The 21,994-nt window shown below is 44.2% G+C and overlaps 1 protein-coding gene and 1 long non-coding RNA gene across 3 annotated transcripts in view; both read right to left on the bottom strand.

The window, feature by feature from the left end:
* RBM20 (RNA binding motif protein 20) overlaps positions 1-21,994 on the bottom strand; it is a 206,754-nt gene that overhangs the window by 164,373 nt on the left and 20,387 nt on the right. The window lies entirely within an intron of this gene.
* On the bottom strand, positions 11,437-12,344 carry LOC125116068 (uncharacterized). Its single transcript, XR_007132245.1, has 2 exons — positions 12,177-12,344; positions 11,437-12,037 (listed from the first exon to the last, which is right to left on the bottom strand). It is a non-coding gene; the product is annotated as an uncharacterized LOC125116068 (long non-coding RNA).

Raw genomic sequence — 21,994 nt, 5'->3', positions numbered from 1 at the left:
CAGAATTTTGTATGCATTTTCTCAGTACGAGCAGGAACCTGTCTGAACTTCCCCAGGGCTCTGGAGCATACAACTTTCTACTCTAAAGAAGATAGGAATTAAGCTGCAGTTTCTGAGGCTCTGTCTTTTAGTGATTTCTGTCCAGGACAAGATCAGAATCTCCCAAATTTATTTCCTTTCCATGGCTCCAACAATGTCTTGAGCAAATAGAAATTCTTTCCTTTCTGAGTTAAAAAACAAAAACAAAAAACTGATACAGTAGAAGCATCCCTTCTGTGAATTTCTTTAAAATCTGAGTTAATTTACTCACTTTGTCCAAAATTAATTAGCTAAAAAAAACCTTTCAAAGTGAGAAATAGAACCCTGTTCCTAGTCACAGGATATGCCTTGATTTTTCTTTCTTTCTTCCATCATCGGTGACCAAAGAGCACCAAGTAAATCTACAGGACCAACAAAAATGGAAGAGCCACCCTCACCGCCATTCACCTAATCTTTCATATAGTTACTAAAGGAATAAAAATTTTTAACAGGGAAAAATAAGGAGTTTCTCCTATTTTATTTCCGCCGTGCCAAAACGGGAACACCGAGCTTCTCCTATTTTACAAAGGTGACTCAATATATTCATTGTGTGTGTGTGTGTGTGTGTGTGTGTGTGTGTGTGTGTGTGTGTGTGTGTGTGTCTTTTTAGGGTCACATCTGCACCATATGGAAGTTCCCAGGATAGGGATCAAAATAGGAGCTACATCTGAGCTCTCCATTACAGCCACAGCAATACTGGATCCGAGCCACACCTGTGACCTATGCTGCAGCTTGTGGCAATGCCAGATCCTTAACCCACTGAGCGAGGCCAGGGATCAAACACACATCCTCATGAAGACTACGTCAAGTCCTTAACCCAGTGAGCCTCGATGGGAACTCCTAAAAATGCACAATCTCAATCTGATCACGATAACACATCAAACTCAAGTAAACTTCAACCTGAGGGCAGATCTAGACTTTTGCCTATTTTTATAAATGAAGTTACACCAGACCACAGTCAAGCTCATTCATTTACACATTCTCTAAGGCTGCTTTGGGGTTACAACTGTAAAGCTGAGGATTTACAACAGAGACTATACTACCTACAAAGCCAAAAACATTTACTATCTGATCCTTGACAGAAAATGTTGGCTGATCCTTGGTTTTAAAAAATAACTGAGGAGTTCCCGTCGTGGCGCAGTGGTTAACAAATCCGACTAGGAACCATGAGCTTGCGGGTTCGGTCCCTGCCCTTGCTCAGTGGGTTAACGATCCGGCGTTGCCGTGAGCTGTGGTGTAGGTTGCAGACGCGGCTCGGATCCCGCGTTGCTGTGGCTCTGGCGTAGGCCGGTGACTACAGCTCCGATTAGACCCCTAGCCTAGGAACCTCCATATGCCACGGGAGCGGCCCAAGAAATGGCAAAAAGACAAAATAAAAAAATAAATAAAAAATAACTGACACTTCAAAAATGTTGAGGTCATGATGGCGATGCCATGGAACTCAGCAGGTTAAGGATTCAGCATGGCCATTCCTGCGGCTCAGGTCACTGCTGTGGTTTGGGTTCGATCCCTGGCCCAGCAATTTCTGCAAGCTGTAGGTGTGGACAAAAAGAAAAAATGTTGATGTCATGAAAGGCAAGGCCTGAGTAAGGATGTCACACACTGGAGTAGATTACAGAGACATCACAACTAAATGCCACGTGGGACCCTAAAAATGGTATCCTGGAATAGAAAATAATGTTCATAGAGGAGTTCCCATCATGGCTCAGCAGAAATGAATATGACTGGTACCCATGAGGATGCAGGTTTGATCCCTGGCCTCACTCAGTGGGTTAAGGATCTGGTGTTGCCTGAGCTGTGGTATAAGTCACAGCTGTGGCCTTTAAAAAAAAAAAAAAAAAGACAAAAAAGAAAAGAAAGGAACATTCATGGAAAGGTTGCTAAAATCCAAAAACAAACAAACAAACAAACCTATAATTCAGTTTCAAATTACCGATATTCCTTTCTCAGTTTTGATAAATTGTGCTTATGTAAGAAGTTAACACTAGAGGAAGCTGGGTGAAAAGTACACAGGAATTCTCTGTGCTATTTGCTATTTTTGCAAATTGTCTGTAAATCTAAAATTATTTCAAGATAACAAGTTAAGAAAGAACTGTGATGAACTCCTCAGCCTGGTCTGAGGCTGAGGGAGCAGCAACAACTGTCTCTAGGCCAGCATCACCTTCCAAAGTTTGTCTTTACGGGGCTTAAAGGCAACTCTGAAAATAATTCCAATGTCACTGATACTTCATGCCAGTAGCGGGAAGGCAGAGAAGGATTAGCAGAGAGTGTCACCTGCTTTAACCAAGACTGACTTCAAAAATACAGCTTGAGGATATCTATACTTAAATAAAAAGTACTTAATAAAAGGATGAACTTAGACGTCCAAACCTCTCCCAGGCCGTCTGTCAAAGCCCAAGAGGTAGCTGGACAGGCAGACTGTCAGGAAGAGTCCCCCGAGGAGGTTCGGTGCAGGACACTGGTCTGACAGCAGAGGGAGGCAGTGTGTTCCTAGGCTGCAGGGCCAGTTCGGTCGCTGCTCCCTGAGCAGCCCTGACAGGGGAGTGAAATGCCTTCGGCAGAGGTGTCCCTTCTTCACTTACTCAAGGGCTTATCCTGACAGGGTCAGCCAGGAGCATGAAGGTAGATACCTCTGCTTCTCTCTCATCAAGCAACTGTCCCCGGACAGAAACAGACCACGAAGTCAGGACTTTCCATGAATTTTAACCAGTCACATCTATAACTATACCATCATAGAGAGAGAATCAGAGACAGAGAGGACAAGAAAGATGTGGAAAGAAGAAAAAAGCCAAGGCGTGCAGGGGCGGGGCTGGGGGGAGCATGCTGGAGGAACAAGAAGGCAAAGGGTAGGTGCAGCTCTTGCCTGCAAGGAGCCGATGGACAAACGGACCCTCAAGAACCACCTGTATCTCCCCATGCTTACTGATCAGCCCCCGCGTGGGTGGACTAAGCTGGACAAAGGGGAAGGTGCAGACAAACCGGGTGAGGTCCATCAGGTCACCCCTAAGCAGCACCCACCACCCCCAGGTCCCGGGTGAGCTGTCGCTGTGATAAGCACCATGGGACAGGGTCTCGGAGCCCAGGCTGGTGCACTGTGTGTCAGTCCTGGAGCTGGCCAGGCCCTCGACCCGGCAGGGGGAGGTCACCTCTCACTCACGCCCGCTGAGAGTGAACCAGTGAAGCTGGGAGAGTGAGGCTCCCAGCGTCTCTTTAGCTGACAGAGTTCCTCCTCCCCCGCCTTGAGAGAAATGAACCCAGAGGTGGGGAAAACCAGGCCTGCGGCAGTGCCATGTGGCGAAGGAAGAAGAGGCGTTTTATGAATGGGCCATCTGGACAGGAAAACAGCCCTCTGGGCCTTCCCCAGGCGGTGCCCTCCCTCCTCCCTCTGGAAATTCTTTCAGCCCCATCTGCTCGGAAGGAGGCAACACACCCCAGAAGCAAACCCACCACCCACTCCCCAGCTTCCGCCCCCACCAGGAACATTCCAGTGGTTTCGCCAAAGATACTAATTGCTCTCCCCCAGGCAGCCTGCGTGACAACAGGTGCCCGGCTCCAATGCCACCACCACTCACAGTGTCTGGATTGTATTGTTGCTATCCAGCCGATGAAATTGTTTTTAAAGTCATTTAAAAACAGTGCGTCCTACTATGCCCTTCTCTGGAACCTTCAGGCAAGAGGCTAGAGGGGCAGGGGCAGTCCAGGGATGAAACTGAGACGGAGGTGCCCTCCGACTGCCCCTGGCAGGAGACGGAGGAGCTGTGAATGACAATCACCAAGTGAATGGCTCGGTGGCCATCTGCGGGCTGGGCCTGTCTGTCTGGATGGGAAGTGTGTCTGCATGTGCCCCAGTCTGTCAGGGAGGAGGAAGACAGACCTGCCTACCAGCCAGCCTCAGCCAAGCCCTCCCTCAGAAAACGGCCACGCTGCAGACAGACAGACCTGCCACACCTCCAGCCTCAGCTTTTACCTCCCCAGCCTGGCCTCAGAGGGGATGTGCAGGTTCACAAAGCATGTTCAGTCTCATCTGACTTTCCAAATAACCCCATGGGGCAGGCACCACGGGCAGGACACCAAGACAAAAGGGGGTGATGTGGCGTGCCCCACTGAAGAACCACAATAACTGAAGACATAATCATTACTAATAAGAAAAATGACAGCAATAATTGGCATTTCTGGAAAGAAACATTTATAAGAAAGAGAAGAGTATTTACAGATGAGAAATGGAAGGTGCATTTCATTGATGTGAAAATCAGGCTCAAGAAGGCCAAGTTTCCCACCCAAGTCCACATTAGTGCAATGTTCTGGATTTGAACCCGGAGCCCTCATGCTTACCCACTTTAGTATTCCCATAGCTCTTGTCTCTGGACGTGGTCTGTAGCCAACCCTGAGCTCATCTGTGCTCTGGGCCTGGAGGAGCATGCACTAATCATTCCAGGAGTTGCTGGTATTGTTGAGCCTGAAACATTCAGACTTCTGGTCCAGGGCTCCCTCTACTGCATAGGACCATGAAAATGTCACATCTTGATTAACTATGAAGTGATTCTGCCCCAAGCATTCTCCTTCTGCCCATTTCTTCTAAAATGAAATTTGAACCTGGAGAAACTCTTTAAGGTCATCAAGCTCAACCCCTTTGTACTCCAACCCTCCTAGTCTTAGGGAAGCCGAGCTCCTTGACCAAAGGAGATGGCGGGAGTTCCCTTGTGGCTCAGTGGGTTAGGGATCTGGCCTTGTCACTGCTGTGGCTCTGGTTACAGCTGTGGCTCGGGTTTGATCCCTGGTCTGGGAACTTACAAATGCCATGGGTTCAAAAAAAAAAAAAAAGAGAGAGAGAGAGATGGCAGCAAATAGAGAGTAGACCCCCACATTCCCCTGGCCTTGCACGATGAAGGGTGCATTCCATAACCAAACTGCATCTTACCGGAAATAAATAATGAGGGGGAGTCACCCAATGAGTTTTCCATGGTAGCCCTGACTCAGGGAGTTCATTCTCCAGTGACATTGCAGTAGGTATGATGATGCTTTAACTAAAAGGCACCAAATTACACGTTCACAGTGTCGGCATGGTCATGGGCTCAAACGTGTCTTGAAACAGAATTCCATATAGTGACACCTTCGTGGCCAATGAAGAGCAACTTGATGTACTTAAACACTGTGACACTCACATTTTTTGCATAATCATTTTGAATCTTTGCTCTTTGTTTAGAGTTTTATGGGAAACTTTTTTCTGGCTGCACTTGTAGCATGTGGAGGATCTCAGGCCAGGGATTGAACCCAAGCCACAGAAGCGACCCGAGCTGCTACAGTGACAATATGGGATCCTTAACCTATTGCTCCACAAGGGAGCCCCTATAGGAAATGTTTTCAATATGAATAAACTTTTTAGTATTCCCATAGCTCTATTTTCCCACTTTGGGTAGAAAGAACTCCTTTCTATCCCTTCATATTATTTATCTCAATTTATGATTTTACAGTTACATGTACATTTTTGGTTTGTATTTGTTTTCTCCATTAGACTGTAATCTCCACCCACAAGGACTGCACCTGTTCTGTTCATGACTCAGACCTATGACGGTACCTAGCACATAGTAGGTGATTGATAAATATTTCTTTTAGTTAAATGAACTAGGAATGGAGCATCCCCTGGGTCAGACTGGGAAGCAGCAGGTTCTGGAGGATCAGAACCTCCTTTTCTTAAAGCGAAAGAATTCAGAAACCCATTATTTTACCAGCCAGGTTGACATCATTACCTTTGGACAGTCATCCATTACACAAAGACAAGCAACATGAGCTATGTGCCCATCAAAATCCCCCTGTTTCAAAACTCAGCAGTCAGAAATTTTGGAAAATGAAATAATGGGCAACACTCCAGTTTTTCCACCAAATAGATCTAGCAAGCAGCAATCTGAGTCTAGCCTTATTTGAAAACTTAAAATCACAGGGAGTTCCCTGGTGGCACAGTAGCAACAAACCCAACTAGTATCCATGGGGGCATGGGTTCGATCGGTGGGTTAAGGATCCGGCGTTGCTGTGAGCTGTGATGTGGGTCGCAGATGCAGCTCAGATCTAGCATTGCTGTGGCTGTGGCATAGGCCAGTGGCTGCAGCTCCAATTCGGCCCCTAGCCTGGGAACTTCCGTGTGCCACAGGTGCAGCCCTTAAAAAACAAACAAACAAAACAAACAAACGGAAAAAAAAAAAAAAACCTTAAAATTCCAGAGTCACTGTAGAATTTTTAAAAGATTTTTCACATTTTCAGAAACACTGCATATTAGTTGGCCTTGCCCATGGCACACGGAAGTTCCCAAGCCAGGGATTGAACCTGAGCTACAGCAGTGACAATGTCCTGTTGTAGTCCTTAACCACTAGGTTTCCAGGGAACTCCTGAAACATCACATAATTTTTAAACTTTATTTTCTTTTATATATTCTCACATCCCCAAATTTCAAAACCAAATGGTGGATTAAGAGCAACAAAGAACATTTGGTAGTTCCAAAGAAGCCAAACTGAATCATACCAAGGACACAGAGACAAGAGCAAACAGATGTGCTACAACTAAGGAGACTGAAAATCAGCAAAGAACTAGAAATCGTTCTTTTTTTGGTAGACCCTTGCATTTCGGCTTTTCAAATTCTTGGAGGAAGTAATGTTAAGAAAAACTACTGCCACAGAACACCTGAGGAAAAACTACCATGTCAACAGCAAGAAATGTGCAGGCACTGAGGAGTTCCCTTCATGGCTCAGCAGAAACAAATCTGACTAGGAACTATGAGGTTTTGGGTTTGATCCCTGGCCTCACTCAGTGGGTTAAGGATCCAGTGTTGCCATGAACTGTGGTGTAGGTCACAGATGTGGCTCGGATCTCAAGTTGCAATGGCTGTGGTGTAGCCTAGCAGCTGTAGCTCTGATTACACCCCTAGCCTTGGAACCTCCATAAGCTGCAGGTGCAGCCCTAAAATGAAAAAAAAAAAAAAAAAGAAAGAAAAAAGAAATGCACAGGGACTCACTTAGACATGACAAGTACAAAGTGCTGTTTCTCCATCAATTCTTAAGAGTGATATTTCTTTCTCTTGGTTTTTTTTGTTGATGTTGTTTTTTTAAGGCAGCACCTGCAGCATAGGGGTCAAATCGGAGCTACAACCGTTGGTCTACACCACAGCCACAGCAATGCCAGATATGAGCTGCATCTGTAACCTACACCACAATTCACGGTAACACCGGATCCTTAACCTACTGAGCAAGGCCAGGGATCGAACTTGCATCCTCATGGTTCCTAGTCAGGCTAGTTACCACTGAGCCACAAGGGGAACTTCCAAGAGTGATAGTTCTAAACAGCATTTCACCTTAGCGCACGGTTTTTCTTCTACTGTTTTTTTTTTAAGTATTTTGTTTAAACGTCTCTGTCTTAAGTTATAATTATTTCATTCCTCACTCAACCTTATAGACAGCTAAAAGGAAAAAAAAAAACCTTATACACAATTAAATATGCTACTTTAAAATATCTATTGTTCTTTACAAGATGCAGGACAATTATCTTTGGTCAGCACCATCAGGAAACAGGAAACAGCAGGAACACCAATAATTTCAGCAGATCCCAATTTCAGCCCCTGGAATGCACAACTGGCACCAGACCACCCTGTGCCAAATTTCAGTACAACAGCAATGTCCTGGTTTTACCTCCAAGTTTGGGAGGACAAAGAGAAATGCAATCAGTTCATGGAGCAATGCAGAACCACATCTGGAATTTACAGTCCATTCCTGGAATGCTCTAGAAGAATGAATCCAGCATCCGGTATCTGAGTTGGCTAATTATTACTGCAAGTGATAGCAAATAAATTCTACCTGAATCATGTCTTACCCTCATTCCTTCTCCTTCTCTGAGGACTCCTCATAGCCCTAGGTAAATCTAAGAAATATAAGCACACAGTAGCTATCATTTCCTGCCCGCTTACTCCCTGCTGGGCATTCTGCTAGGTAATTTGTGTATATTACCTCATTTAATCCTCCCAACAACGCCGAGGTAAGTATTATTATTATCCCTCTTTCATAGGTGATTAAATCAAGGTTCAGAGAAATAACTTGCAAGGTTATATTGCTAGTAAGTGGAAGAGCCAAAATGTGAGCCCAGACCTGTCTGACATGTAAAGCTAGAATCTTACAAAAACCTAAGGTGGGGGGAGCATGTTAATCTCATCAAGAACTCTCAATTATTACTAAGAGATACTAATACACTGCGTGAAACATAGGCTCTGAAATTAGGCTACCTGATTCAGTCCACCTGAACCCAACTCTGTCATATACCAGCTGGAAGTTATTTCACTTCTTTATGTCTCAGTTCCTCTACTGTAAAGCAGACATATTATTAATTGCTTCATAAGGTTGTCTGAGGATTAAATAAGATGACACGTTAAAGCCCTTGGAACCTGGAGTTCCTGTCATGGTGCAGCGGAAACGAATCTGACTAGGAATCATGAGGTTGAAGGTTCGATCCCTGGCCTTGCTCAGTGGGTTAAGGATCCGGCGTTGCCGTGAGCTGTGGTGTAGGTCGCAGATGTGACTCGGATCTGGCATTGCTGTGGCTGTGGCGTAGGCCGGCAGCTACAGCTCCAATTAGACCCCTAGCCTGGGAACTTCCATACGCCATGGGGGTGGCATTAAGACGACAAAAAGAGGGGAAAAAAAGCCCTTAGAACCATGCACAGGATAAAGGCTAGCTGCTGAGACTTTTGCTGCTGCTAATAGTTTCTCTACCTGTCTTCAGACTCCTCCCATCTAACCTTTCACCCACCACAATTAAGGAAAATCTTATTCTCCTAACCAGGCTCTCATCTCCTTTACTCCACCATCATTTCCTCTGGGTATAACTTCAATAATTTCACTTCCACTATTCAAAACCTGCTCATTCCCCCAAGGGCCTTCCCTCAAAATCCCTCGCCCTCCAGAAAGTCTCCCCCAAACACTGAGCCCACTCCCCCACTCCCGTCTTCTCCTTCCAGACCATTTGCACCCCTAACACTGGCACTCAGAACATCATCAATCAGCAATGCACTATGAATATAGAATTACAACCTGTCTTGAAACATTCATTCAAGACTTCAGCTTTGTTTGACTTATTCCCATGACCTGGTTGCAGGCTCCTTGAGAACAGTATGTGAGATACGTCTATATGCTCTATAACACTGACCCAGAGCTAGTATACACACACAACACACACACAGCCACATGAGACAGGAATATGCCCTGGTGGGGGATCCTAAAACTACTGGCTTAAATTATTTTAAGACACTTAACATAATTATTTGAGATAATTATCTCCAAAACTGGAGAATGAACTCAAGAAAGTCTAAATATAGTCCATCAACAGCCTCAAAAATACCAGATCCTATGTTTGATCTCAAAGACTTAAACAGTATTGGTCTTAGTGGCCTGCATGTACTATCAGCTTGTTAATACTCAGGCTTCCTTTATGCAATTAAAATTATTTGGATTTAAAAGCTTCAACAGTACTAATCTAGTGAGCTTCTAAGTGATCCACAAACACTTGGGAGACACTATCAAGCTTGTGTAGTCATGACACAAATGTCCAGGTACAAGTTAAGTAATTCAAGCCTGCCTGCCACCTGGACATGGGTTGGGAATTGAGTATAACTCTAAGGTACTCAGAACTCGTTTAAACTGAAGAGCATTGAACCCCTGCTCTAATTTGAAAGCACTAGGGTAAATACAGCAGCCTTGGATTTAAGAGCTCATGGTTGTAAGCAAAGCCCCAGGGACATGAGAGCCAGGCACAGCATATGTGAACTCATGATACAATTACAGGTTTTCTCATGGATTTTACAAAAAATAAGAATTGAAGAGTTCGTATTGTGGCTCAGCACATTAAGAATCTGACATAGTGTCCATGAGGATGCAGGTTCAGTCCCTGGCCTCAATCAGTGGGTTAAGGATCTAGCATTGCTCCAAACTGCAGCACAGGTTGAAGATGCAGCTCAGATCCAGTGTTGCTGTGGCTATGGCACTGGCCTGCAGCTGCAGCTCTAATTTGACCCCTAGCCCAGGCACTTCCATATCCTGCAGGTGTAGCCATAAAAAAAAGAAAAGAAAAGAAGAATTGACCATGAACAACTCACGCATGAATAGCATCCTACATGGTTCACTTGCTATTAAAACACAGCCCTTCCAATACATTTGCGGGCCAATGGCTGTGACTTCTGATTTCCTTCTCATCCATAAAAGGACTGACATGCATGCTTAAAGAGAGATCCTCTGTCTCCAGGCAACAACCTTAAGGAATAATTGCAATATAAATGTCCAGGGCTAAGTGTGTGTTGGGGAGGGGTGGGGGGGTCAGTGGAGGACGCAACAATGCCAGGTCCACCCCTAGCCCCCAGAAGACACATCCTCAAACTGCCCAGGGAAAGCTTCTCTACTGTGGACTGATTCTGCTCAAAATGGAAGCCAACCCCCAAAAGGTGCATCACACATAAAAAATGATATTCCCTTTATATGTGACTCAAGCTCCTGCTTCACCAAGCCATGACAATTTCAGATAACGCTCTATTTTAAACACATCAATTCAAGAAAACCTCTTGAACCAACTCAATCCCTGACCCACAGCTAAACCTCATTCCCTCAGGTTCAACACAAGCTGATGTCCTCAAAATGCAGGGAGTTGGAAATAAGCAGGTCACAGGATGTAACCTTATGCAGTCGGTACCTCCAACTCCTGCCGCTGGTGGCCTTGACCTCAGTAGCTGACAAGGATTCTCCTAATACCCAGTGCCAGTGCCAGTGAGGCTGGCATAGAACATACACGTGGGCGTAACTAGCAGCAGTAAAAACTGGTACAAACTTTTTTGGAAAGCCATTTGAAACACACACACACACACACACAGACTTAAAGATAGCCCCACACTTTGCTCCAAAAAATTACGGTAATAAGACTATAACCTAATATGAAGAAAGCTTTAGGCAAAAAGATGTTTCCACAGGAGTTCCCGGCGTGGCGCAGTGGTTAACAAATCCGACTAGGAACCATGAGGTTGTGGGTTCGATCCCTGCCCTTGTTCAGTGGGTTAACAATCCGGCGTGGCCGTGAGCTGTGGTGTAGGTTGCAGACGCAGCTGGAATCCTGAATTGCTGTGGCTCTGGTGTAGGCTGGCGGCTACAGCTCCGATTGGACCCCTAGCCTGGAAACCTCCATATGCCGCGGGAGCGGCCCAAGAAAATGGCAAAAAAAGAAAAAAATATATATATTTCCACAGAATATTTTTTTAAATAAGAAAACCCCAACCGGGAATGTTACATAGCCAGTATGCATGTTTGTAAAATAATGTTAAGTGAAAAAAAGCAGACTTCAAAATTAAGCATTGTAGTATAATTAAAACCAGAAAAAAGGAAAAAACTAATTTATGGATAGAAAAAGAAGGCAATGGGGGCTATGCCAAACAGCAGTTGATTTTGGAGCGTGGACCCATAAGGATTTTTTCCTCCTTTTCTACTGTCCTATAATAAGCACGTGTTAAGTCCCATTTGAAAAGCTGGTAAGGTTCAGGTCCATCGTACGTCCCAGCATGTTGGGGGCACTGGAGCCCCAAAAGAAAGACGCTGCTTTCCCAATCCAGGAGGAAAGACCATCTGTCCGGGGCCGCAATGCCAGCCCAGGCCTGGAAAGGTCTCCAAGCTGGAGACAGAGGCTAAGGATGGAGCAGCTTCGGAGGCGCTGGTGAACCGCGCGGGCGTGCACGCAGACCTCCCCGCGTTCTCCCGGGAAGATGCCAGGGGCCCAGTGCACAGCCCGAAGGCCGATGACCCCCGCCCGACAGCTCGGCGAGTTCGAGGGAGGGCTGCCGCGAGCCAGGAGAAGCGGTCTCGGGCAGCGAGGACTCAGGGTTCTGGCGCAGAGGACACACCGCGCACGGAAAGCCTCCCCTTCGACCAGCTCGCGGAGATTTCTCAGGCTTCTAGAGTTTTTAAACACACACAAGGATTGAATTATTCGGAGAGCTCAGCAGAAAAAAAACCAGGATTAAGAAGAGGAAAGTTGATCGAGCCATAGAGTGGCAAGTGCTGCCACCTCTCCCGCCCTCCGACCCTACCGACCCTGGATCCGGCTGAAGCCTCACCACCGACCGCACCCGCAGCGCCCCCGGGCGCCGAAATACCCGCTCCACGTGCGCCGGGAAACCGCGGCGGAGGCAGCGAGAAGGGTCCCCCGCATTCTGCCAGGTAAAAGCAATCTCGGACTCCCAAACCCGGATTCTATATTAACAGCCATCCCACAAGAGAGAAAGAAGATCCCCTAATACAGGCCCTAAAATACCCCACAAGTTTGCCCACCCCTCCCACCCCCAGCGCGACGTAAGTGGGGGCAGCGGCTGAGGGGGAGGGAGGGGGTATTTAAGCATTCCAGTTCCTCAGAGATGAGTGGCTGATTGTCAGCCTCAGCACCTCTCCGGCCAGCAGACACCTGACCTTCAGATAGGAACCCGAAGATACAGGCTCTCTGTTTCAAAAGCTTAAGGATTCTTAAATAATGTGAATAACCCCAGCAGAACAGGTTTGTTCTGTAAATTAACATTATAAAATCTACCTTTTCCAAAAAAGAGATGGGGGGGATACTTGGAAATACCGTTAATAAGCATGTAAAACATTACCAAAAAAAGTGTCCCTTTATTAAATTTTTTTAAGATCTTGAACAAGAGAGATGTGTTTAACATACAGTGCATAATATTTGCATACTCTCTTCTAGGCACTATACAATTATTAACTCATTCCTGGTAATAACCCCATGAGGTAGGTACTATGGTTATCCTCATACATGGTTATACAGAGGATGTAACTGAGGCACAGAGAGGTTAATAACTTGCCAAAGGACACACAGCTGGTAAGTAGCAAATGGCAAAGCTGGGATTCCTCCCCAGGCAAAATGGTTCTCTTATCCTCTCATGAAAATCATGAGTTTCATAGTGCAATTCACACCCTCATAAGTTACTGCTGTGTAAACTGGTATAACTTTATTGTAAAGCAATATGGCAAATATATCCAGAGCAATAAAAATATTCATACCCTTTGACCTGGTAATTCCATTCCTGGGAAATATTCCAAAGCTCCATGCATGAAGATATCCATTACTATAGTATTAAGAATGAAAACCTGAAAACATAATTTTCTCTCAGCTGGTGAATAATGAGATACATTTTGGTAGATCAGCTCAGTGGAATAACAAGCAGTCATGGAAAATTAAATTATGAAGATGATGCAGCTGCAAAAAAAAACATTTTTACAATATATTAAGTAGAAAAAAAACACTATAAAGTGGCATGTAATATTTCAAAATATATGCACATGACCAAAAGTTAAAGGAATGAAGTCAAGACAGGCAAATAAGTGAGTCTGACAAAGAGATCACTGGGAATTATTGTTTTCTTTCAAAAATTTCCCTTTATATTGTTACAGGAGAGCTGTTATAAACAAACTCTGGAGAAAGGGAAGTATGTCTTAACAGTACTTATGAGAATAAGCCAGATTTGCACAAGCCAGGAGCATTCAGGAGGAAACTTGCAAAGGGATGGTTCTATTGCATTTAAATGTTCCCTGAGCAGCTCCCCCTTGCCAGGGAAGGAGGATCCTGCTTGCAGCTGGAATTAGCACAGGCTCTCAGCCGCTGTGCTAGGGAACTCCAGCTGAGACAACAACACTGAGGGGATTCCAGGCCTAGCCTCCATGCTACAAATCATGATAACTGCGAAAGAAGCAAAGGCTAAGGCCAGAGGCTTTTCACATACAAGCCCTCCATCTAAAGAAACACAGTCCAGTCGTGAGAAATTTCAACTCGGATCTCACCTCACAGTTTCAGAATATGCCATATTCCTCACCTCCTTACCTATCTGTGCCAGGCACCACCCAACTGTCCCTGGGAAAGAGATAAGCATAGTCTTGACCATTTCCTGGACCCATCCTGAAACACTAAGAGGTGAAATCCTTAGATTCTCTAAGGGGTCCAGTTGAGGCAAGGGGGAAAAAAAGACAAAATGCTCTCAGCAAGAACAATCAAAGTAACACTGAAAGGTTTCAAAGGATGAATCATTAAATTCACTAAGGAATAAAGTTGAGTCAAAGTCAAAATAAGACAAAAAATATCTGGAACAAGTGAGTGGTGTGAAATTGAATGGTTTCAAAGGGTGGCATAGGATTTTGAATTAGTGTTTACGAGGGGTTTGTGCCTTCACCAAGTCCCAAGCAACTGTCTTATCCAGACCAAGGAACATCTTTCAGTCACTGCGCTTAAGGACTTCAGGAGTGTGTACCTTTTTCCCACCCCTGCCCCTATGTTCCTTCACTAAAATGGACAGATTCAAAAATATCAGTCTGGCTGGGAAAGCCTGTCCCTTAAAATTTACTGCAACTGAGGGAAGGTGCAAGGTTTTCAGAACTGAAAACAAACTTCTGAGCCTAAAAGTGCTGTAATTTAATCCAAAATTTTACTGAAAAGATCATTAAAGCACACAAATTGTGTGCTGAACTGCAAACAAAAAAAAACCCATAAGAGATTTTTTTCTGACAGATAATCGTGGCCTATGAATACATCATATTTCATTGATTGCTTTGAACAGAAAATGCAAAAAAATATATGGAAGGACCTCATTGTTCAAATATCTTTCCCAGTCCCTGAAAGCAAAATGACCACACACTCACCCACAACACACCACACACACACACACACACACACACACCAAACTCCCCTCTCAGACTCTGGAAACATTTTCAAAGTTCTCTAGCCATAAACAATCTCACCATCATCAGATTAGCAAAAGTAACTGGAATTTTAAATTAATCTTCCGCTTATCCTCAATAATGGCTTTGCTGCCATACCAAAAAAAAAAAAAGAAGAAGAAGAAAAAGGAAATTTTTCCTCTGCTTAAAAATGATGCCTTCAAAGGGGTTCAGGACACAGGAGTGGAATACATATTCATGTAAAAGAGCAAAGAGTAATGACACAACTTGAACAAACTGTCAATATTTTTTTCCCATAAAATCACCATTAAAAAAAATAATAATAACTTTTCCAAAGAACAAAACGAGGGCCAGAATCCATTATGAAAAACAGGCTTTTTTTTTTTTCCCCCAAAAAAAAGGTCCACAGAGAACTGGCCTAGGAAGAAGTTCAAAAAAAGAGCCTTTGGAGTTCCCATTGTGGCGCAGTGGGAACAAATCCAACCAGGAACCATTAGGTTGCGGGGTCGATCCCTGTCCTTGCTCAGTGGGTTAAGGATCTGGCTTTGCCATGAGCTGTGGTGTAGGTCACAGATGCAGCTTGGATCCCGCATTGCTGTGGCTGTGATGTAGGCTGGCAGCTGTAGCTCCAATTAGATCCCTAGCCTGGGAACCTTCATATGCCACGGGTACAGCCCTAAAATAGACAAAAGACCAAAAAAAGAGCCTTTGTCAGTCCCTGCCTTCAAGTGAAACTTTAGGCCAAAGGAATCTTAAGAGTTAGGATCAACTCTGCCCTCTGCCCTCCCCTCCCTTTCCAGTCCTCAAAGAGCAGACATTAAAAAGATTTCAAAGAGGGAATTTAAGAGGGTTTCTAAAAGTTTTCCCTAACACTCTCATCACTCATCAGGAACTCTGGACAGGAATGACACTTGTTAAGTTTTTTTTCCCCCTCTGCCTCTCTCCACCTGTCGTCCCAAGTCTCCGAGGTATGCCAAGGCTCTTCGCACTTTTTGCTTGAATGACAGTGTCCCTCCTTCCACCCAAGTGGAAACTTCTAAATTGGAGGCCCTAGAAAAATATATACCAATTAGGGGCTACGTGATATCTAAGCAGCACAGAACAGCCATAGGTTGGCTGGTGGATTGTTTCCCTTTGTTTCATTTATTTGTTTTTCAATATAATGACTAGCTCCACCTTAACCTTCCAGAATAACCTCCTATGGAGTTGGGATGAGCAAAAGCAGGCAAACTCAGATAGCCTGGGATAAGAGAGGTGTCCCTAACTTCCCTCTGGGCCTCCTACTGTAGGTAGATCCAGCCACAGCTCAGAAATTCCTAGCGGGATGCTTGGCATAAGTAAGTAATTGAGTTAAGGGAGATCTAAAGAAAGACTTCACGTTCACATTCATATGCTAAACTCGGTTAAAAATAGGCTCAAGTAGGGCCTGACTTCACTTTTAATTTTAGCCTGGTGATGAACATGCCCTAAAGACAGAAAGTCACCAGGCATTTTACTGAGGGCAGCGATCTTCATATTTTTATAAAAAGGAAATGCAGCATGTTCTATTAATAAAAGTGCTGTAGCCTTGGTTAAATCTGGACAGTTCGTAAATCAGGGCTCCCTCTGGCTGAGCCTCCCTAGGCCAGCAGCTCCCTCACACCCAGGCCCCCCGCAAGTGGGCAGGTCATATGCAATGGGGGAAAGTGAGCCAGACACCCAGGGATCAGAGGCCACAGTAGATCAAAGCCACAGGTATGGCTCCTGGACCCTTCCCAGGTGACCAAGTGACTCAACCAAGAGTCCTACAACCACAGCCCGCCCCTCGTTTCTCACTTGAATGTCACAACACAGGGCTCCATCCTGGCAATGAGGATCTTTTCAGGAGCCCTTTAAGAGTTCCTGGCGAATGCTCTTGGTTGTAGGAGGTACACAGGATAGATCAGAGAGAAAATGTGGTGCTTCCTTCAGAAAGGACAAGCGATGTCACCTTTTCCTTCCAGTCTCAAAGATGGAGAAGTTAAAACTGGCCTCCAGCTATCCAGCTAGATTTTTCTATGGACCCATCTAAGAGGGGTCTTCTCCAGCTGCCCATGTAACAAAATCAAATGTGACCCATAGAGCACTGAGCCTCCTCACCCAGGCGAAAAGGATCATTCCAAACTTGAGCAAGGCTGCCCCAGGTTCTGGAGAAAGTGCAAGAGCTGGGCCAGGGGTGAGGGTCCAGGTTACAAGGCATTTCCAAACACATAATCCCCAGTCCAGCTTAGGGATTCTTAGGATCTCGGTGAGCTGTGCTTCTGCTCTCTTTTTGAAGTAAACATCTGAGGCCTTACCAACCCACATGATCCTCCCAACAACCAGATGAGGTTGGCTGAAGAAACTGAGGCACAGAACAGTAAGGTCACATAGCTAGGAAGGGATGGGCCATGCTTTAACCAGGTCTCTCTCAACCCTAACCCCGGGTGGTACAACAGAAAAGGCCCAACAAAGTCCAGGTGGAAGGTACGCAGTCTTTTTCCACCTTCTTGCCTTGCACTCAGGGAGATTCCCTCCCTCAAAGGAAGACAATTCTGATGTTTTGGTACTGATTTTATTTTTGGTCCTTGTTTTTGCTTTTGCCTCATTTTTCCATGTTTATATTACGACCACTTGTAAAACCCTATAAACCCTCACTGTAAACAATGCCATAAACGGGCATGATATACAGGGGAAAATGGAAAAGCCTTGAGCTTTGCGGCCAGACAGAAATGAGTTCACACCTCAGCCTTTCTTATTGCTAGCCAAGTGACTTCAACAAGGGTATACGCCACAACCCCAAATTAAGTTTAGGACCAGCAGAAATCAGAATTAGCCAGCTAACTGAACTGGTGGCTTTCCCCCCCCCACACATTTATTTTGGACATTTTCTAACTATACAAAGGTAAAGAGAACAATATAATGAAATCTCATGTACCCCATGTACCCATCCATCACCCAGCTACAACAAGTACTAAATTTTTTTTTTTCTTTGTAGGGCCAAATCTGCAGCACAAGGAAGTTCCCAGGCTAGGGGTCGAATCAGATCTGCAGCTGCCAGCCTACACCACAGCCATAGCAATGCAGGATCCTTAACCCACTGAGCAAAGCCACAGATCGAACCTGCATCCTCTTGGGTACTAGTCAGGTTCATTACCACTGAGCCACAATGAAAATTCCAACAGTAACTAACTTTTGGTCAGTCTTGTTTATTACTCTGTACCCCTATCCATTCTCACCCTCCACATTACTATTTTGAAGCCAATTCCAGACATAGCCAATTTCATCTATAAAGTCCTTAGTACCCAGCCTTAAAATATAATGTTTCAGTTTTAACATAATTTCAGTATCATTATCACAACCATAAATAATTAATCCTTTAGCCTCAATATCCACTGTGTTCAAATGTCCAAAGTAATTTCATAATTTTTGTTTTGTTTTGGGTATATTACACATGGAAAGACTTAATTTCTACCTCAGAGCAAGCACCAAAGTGAAAAACTGTAGCAATCTAAGCCAATTCTATAATGTGTAAAAAAAATAAGGGCTTTTAATTAATCAAGCCTAATGAGTAGCTTCCATAGAAGCTTGTCCTAACTACTTCTGAATGTTCACTTTCTAGCTTATGTTTCCCTACCATAGCAATTTTTAAAATATTTAATGCCTACTACATGTTAGGTATTCACGACCTGAGGCATAGATTGTTTTTTTAATAGTTGATTTGTTTAAGATCCAAAGATTACAGACTGCATTTTGCTGATAAGTATTTTTGGTCTCTTTTAATGCATGGATAACTTCTTATTCTTTGGTTAAATTGTTGTAGAAAACATGTCTTTTGAACTAAAGAATGTCTCACACTTTAACTGCTGGATTTTAACCTCCATGGTGTTGTTTTGACATGCTCCTCTGTCCCCCATATTTTCTATAAACTGGTAGTTAGATCTCAAGCCTAGCACAGATTCAGGTTCTATTTTTGATGGTGCTGTGTACTTCCTACTGCATCAGTAGGCACATGATGTCTGGAAGTCTTTCTTCTTTGTGACAGTAAGAGTGTGGTTTTGAATGTCATCAGTCTGATCCATCCATTATAAAGTTTCCCCATCAGCTTCCCCTAAGCCATTTAATGACCACATTGTCTAAATTCATTATTTCACTAGCGGTTGCCAAATGATGATGTTTCAATTCTATAACTTGGTTCTGTATTTACTGGCTAGAATTCTTCTACAAAAAAAGAACTTTTCCTCAGCCACAATTTGGCCACCCTAAGGTAACCAAGAAGAAAGGACAGAATGAATGTCTGATCCCTTCCCTTTCTTGGCTAGTGTTCAGAATGAGTTAGTTCCACAACTTCTTCCAGTGGAAACCACTGGATTTTTAACTCATGGATTTTACACATTGGAACATATTTGATATATGTGAGTCTGCTACAGTTATTCTTTTTAATGCTCAAATTATTCCATATTTTGGCACCAAGAGGCCCTTCAACTTGGCTTCGAAGTCCTTTTGACACAACACAAGTGGTCTTTGATAGCTTTTTTTTTTGCTTTCCTTTTTTTTTTTTTTTTTTGCTTTTTAGGGCTGTACCCTCGGCATATGCAGGTTCCCAGGAGTTGAACTGGAACTGCAGCTGCTGGCCTACACCACAGCCACAGCAACGTGGGATCCGAGCCGCATCTGTGACCCACACCACAGCTCACAACAAGGCCAGATCCTTAACCCACTGAGCAAGGCAAGGGATCAAACCTGAAACCTCATGGCTCCTCGTCAGATTCATTTCCGCTGCGCCACAACGGGAATTCGGATAGCTTTGTTTTCTGATATAAGATATGCCAATACATTTTGTACATTTCCTGTCCCGCACCTAGAATCAGCCATTCTTCTACGGATTCTTTGTCCCTGTTGGTGGGATATTGTATTTAGAGGCTACAGTCTGTATGTGATAGGTGCTTATTGCTACTGAGTTGGTTGTTATTTCTAGGTTTTTTAAATGGACAAAGTTAGGAAATACTTTTTCATGTGTTAAAAAGAAAATATATCAGGAGTTCATACTGGTATTTTCAATTCGAATTTAGGATTACAGGATTTTTACTTAACACCTTTGATTATAAAATGGCTACCTTTTTCCTATCATACTAAAAATATTGCTTTCTGATTATTTTGAACATAATTACTATATATAGTGCACTATATTATATATAGTATATATATTAGTATAGCATATTATATATAGTATAGCATTACTATACATATTCTGAATCGATTTATATATATATAAATATAAAATCGATTCAGAATAGTAATACCAATATTATTACTAACAATATTACTGAAAACAGCTTAAGATTTATTTGGAATTTGTTTTGACCTTAAGATATATTCCATGGGATATATAATCAGGTTACTGCGTTTTAAAGTTATGTGAGGGGAGTTCCCGTCGTGGCGCAGTGGTTAATGAATCTGACTAGGAACCACGAGGTTGCGGGTTCGGTCCCTGCCCTTGCTCAGTGGGTTAACGATCCGGCGTTGCCGTGAGCTGCAGTGTAGGTTGCAGACGCGGCTCGGATCCTGCGTTGCTGTGGCTCTGGCGTAGGCCGGCGGGTACAGCTCCGATTCGACCCCTAGCATGGGAACCTCCATATGCCGAGGGAGTGGCCCAAGAAATAGCAAAAAGGCAAAATAAAATAAAATAAAGTTATGTGAAATAATTCTCTGTGTGATTAAGCCACCAACTTGATACATACATTTGTTTCATTTTAATCTGGATTTAGAAGATTATTTTTTTATTTTAATTAAATTTTCTTTAATGAAAAGGAAAACATCTATAGGGTTCCAGAGTCAAATCTACAAAACAATATACATCCTGGGAGTTCCCATCATGGCACAGTGGTTAACGAATCCGACTAGGAACCATGAGGTTGCGGGTTTGGTCCCTGCCCTTGCTCAGTGGGTTAACAATCCGACATTGCTGTGAGCTGTGGTGTAGGTTGCAGACACAGCTCGGATCCCGAGTTGCTGTGGCTCTGGCGTAGGCCAGTGGCTACAGCTCCGATTAGACCCCTAGCCTGGGAACCTCCATATGCCGCAGGAGCGGCCCAAGAAATAGCAAAAAGACAAAAAAAAAAAACAAAAACAAAAAAACAACAATATACATCCTTCCTGGACTTAATTTTTTTGGCCACACCCACTGCATGCAGAAGTTCCTAGGCCAGGGATCAAACCCACACCATAGCAGCAACAATGCTGTCCCTTCAACCTGCCGCACCACAAGAGAACTCCCAAAATACCTTCTAAAAGGTATTTTTAGACCCTGACCCATCCATCCATTTCCTCCCTCCCTATAAAGCCAGTCAGTACCAATAAATTTTACTGGTTTACTCCTCCATCTCTTTTCTTTTTCTTTTCTTTTTTTTTTTTTTTTTTTGCTTTTTAGGGCTGCACCTACAGCATATGGAGGTTCCCAGGCTAGGGGTCTAATTGGAGCTGTTGCCACCAGCCTACTCCAGAGCCACAGCAACATCAGATCCGAGCCTCCTCTGTGACCTACACCACAGGTCACAGCAATGCCAGATCCTTAACCCACTGAGCAAGGCCAGGGATCAAACCCGAAACCTCATGGTTCCTAGTCGGATTTGTTTCCACTGCACCATGATGGGAACCCTCATTTCTTTTAAATACAGGCAAGTAATGTATGTATTTCTCAGATAAAAGGTAACATGCTATCTATTATTTCCGCACCTTGCTTTTTTTCACTTAACGACACACCCTGGAGATCATCCCATAGCTATATCTAGAGATCACCCTCCTTCCCTTTTTTGGTGGGTTTTGTTTTGGGTTTTTTTGGGGTTTTTTTGCTTTTTAGGGCTGCAGGTGTGGCATTGGAAGTTCCCAGGCTAGGGGTTGAATCAAAGCTGCAGCTGCCGGCCTACGCCACAGCAACCCAGCATCCCAACTGTGTCTGGGACCTATACCACAGCTCATGGCAACATCGGATCACCAACCCACTGAGGGGGGCCAGGGATGGAACCCATGGCCTCGTGGATACTAGTTGGATTCGTTGCCACTGAGCCACAACAGAAACTCCCCCTTTCCTCCTTTTAACCAATCACAGATTTGATGTGGATTGTGATGGTCCCCAGGCAGGACTGGTTCCTATCCACAGGAGCATGTCCCCTGAGCATCCCTCTCCC

The sequence above is a fragment of the Phacochoerus africanus genome, chromosome 15 (genome assembly GCF_016906955.1).
Source record: "Phacochoerus africanus isolate WHEZ1 chromosome 15, ROS_Pafr_v1, whole genome shotgun sequence".
Classification (NCBI taxonomy): Eukaryota; Metazoa; Chordata; class Mammalia; order Artiodactyla; family Suidae; genus Phacochoerus; species Phacochoerus africanus.
Note: the sequence above shows the minus strand (reverse complement) of the source record. Positions and strands in the feature narration are given on the sequence as shown.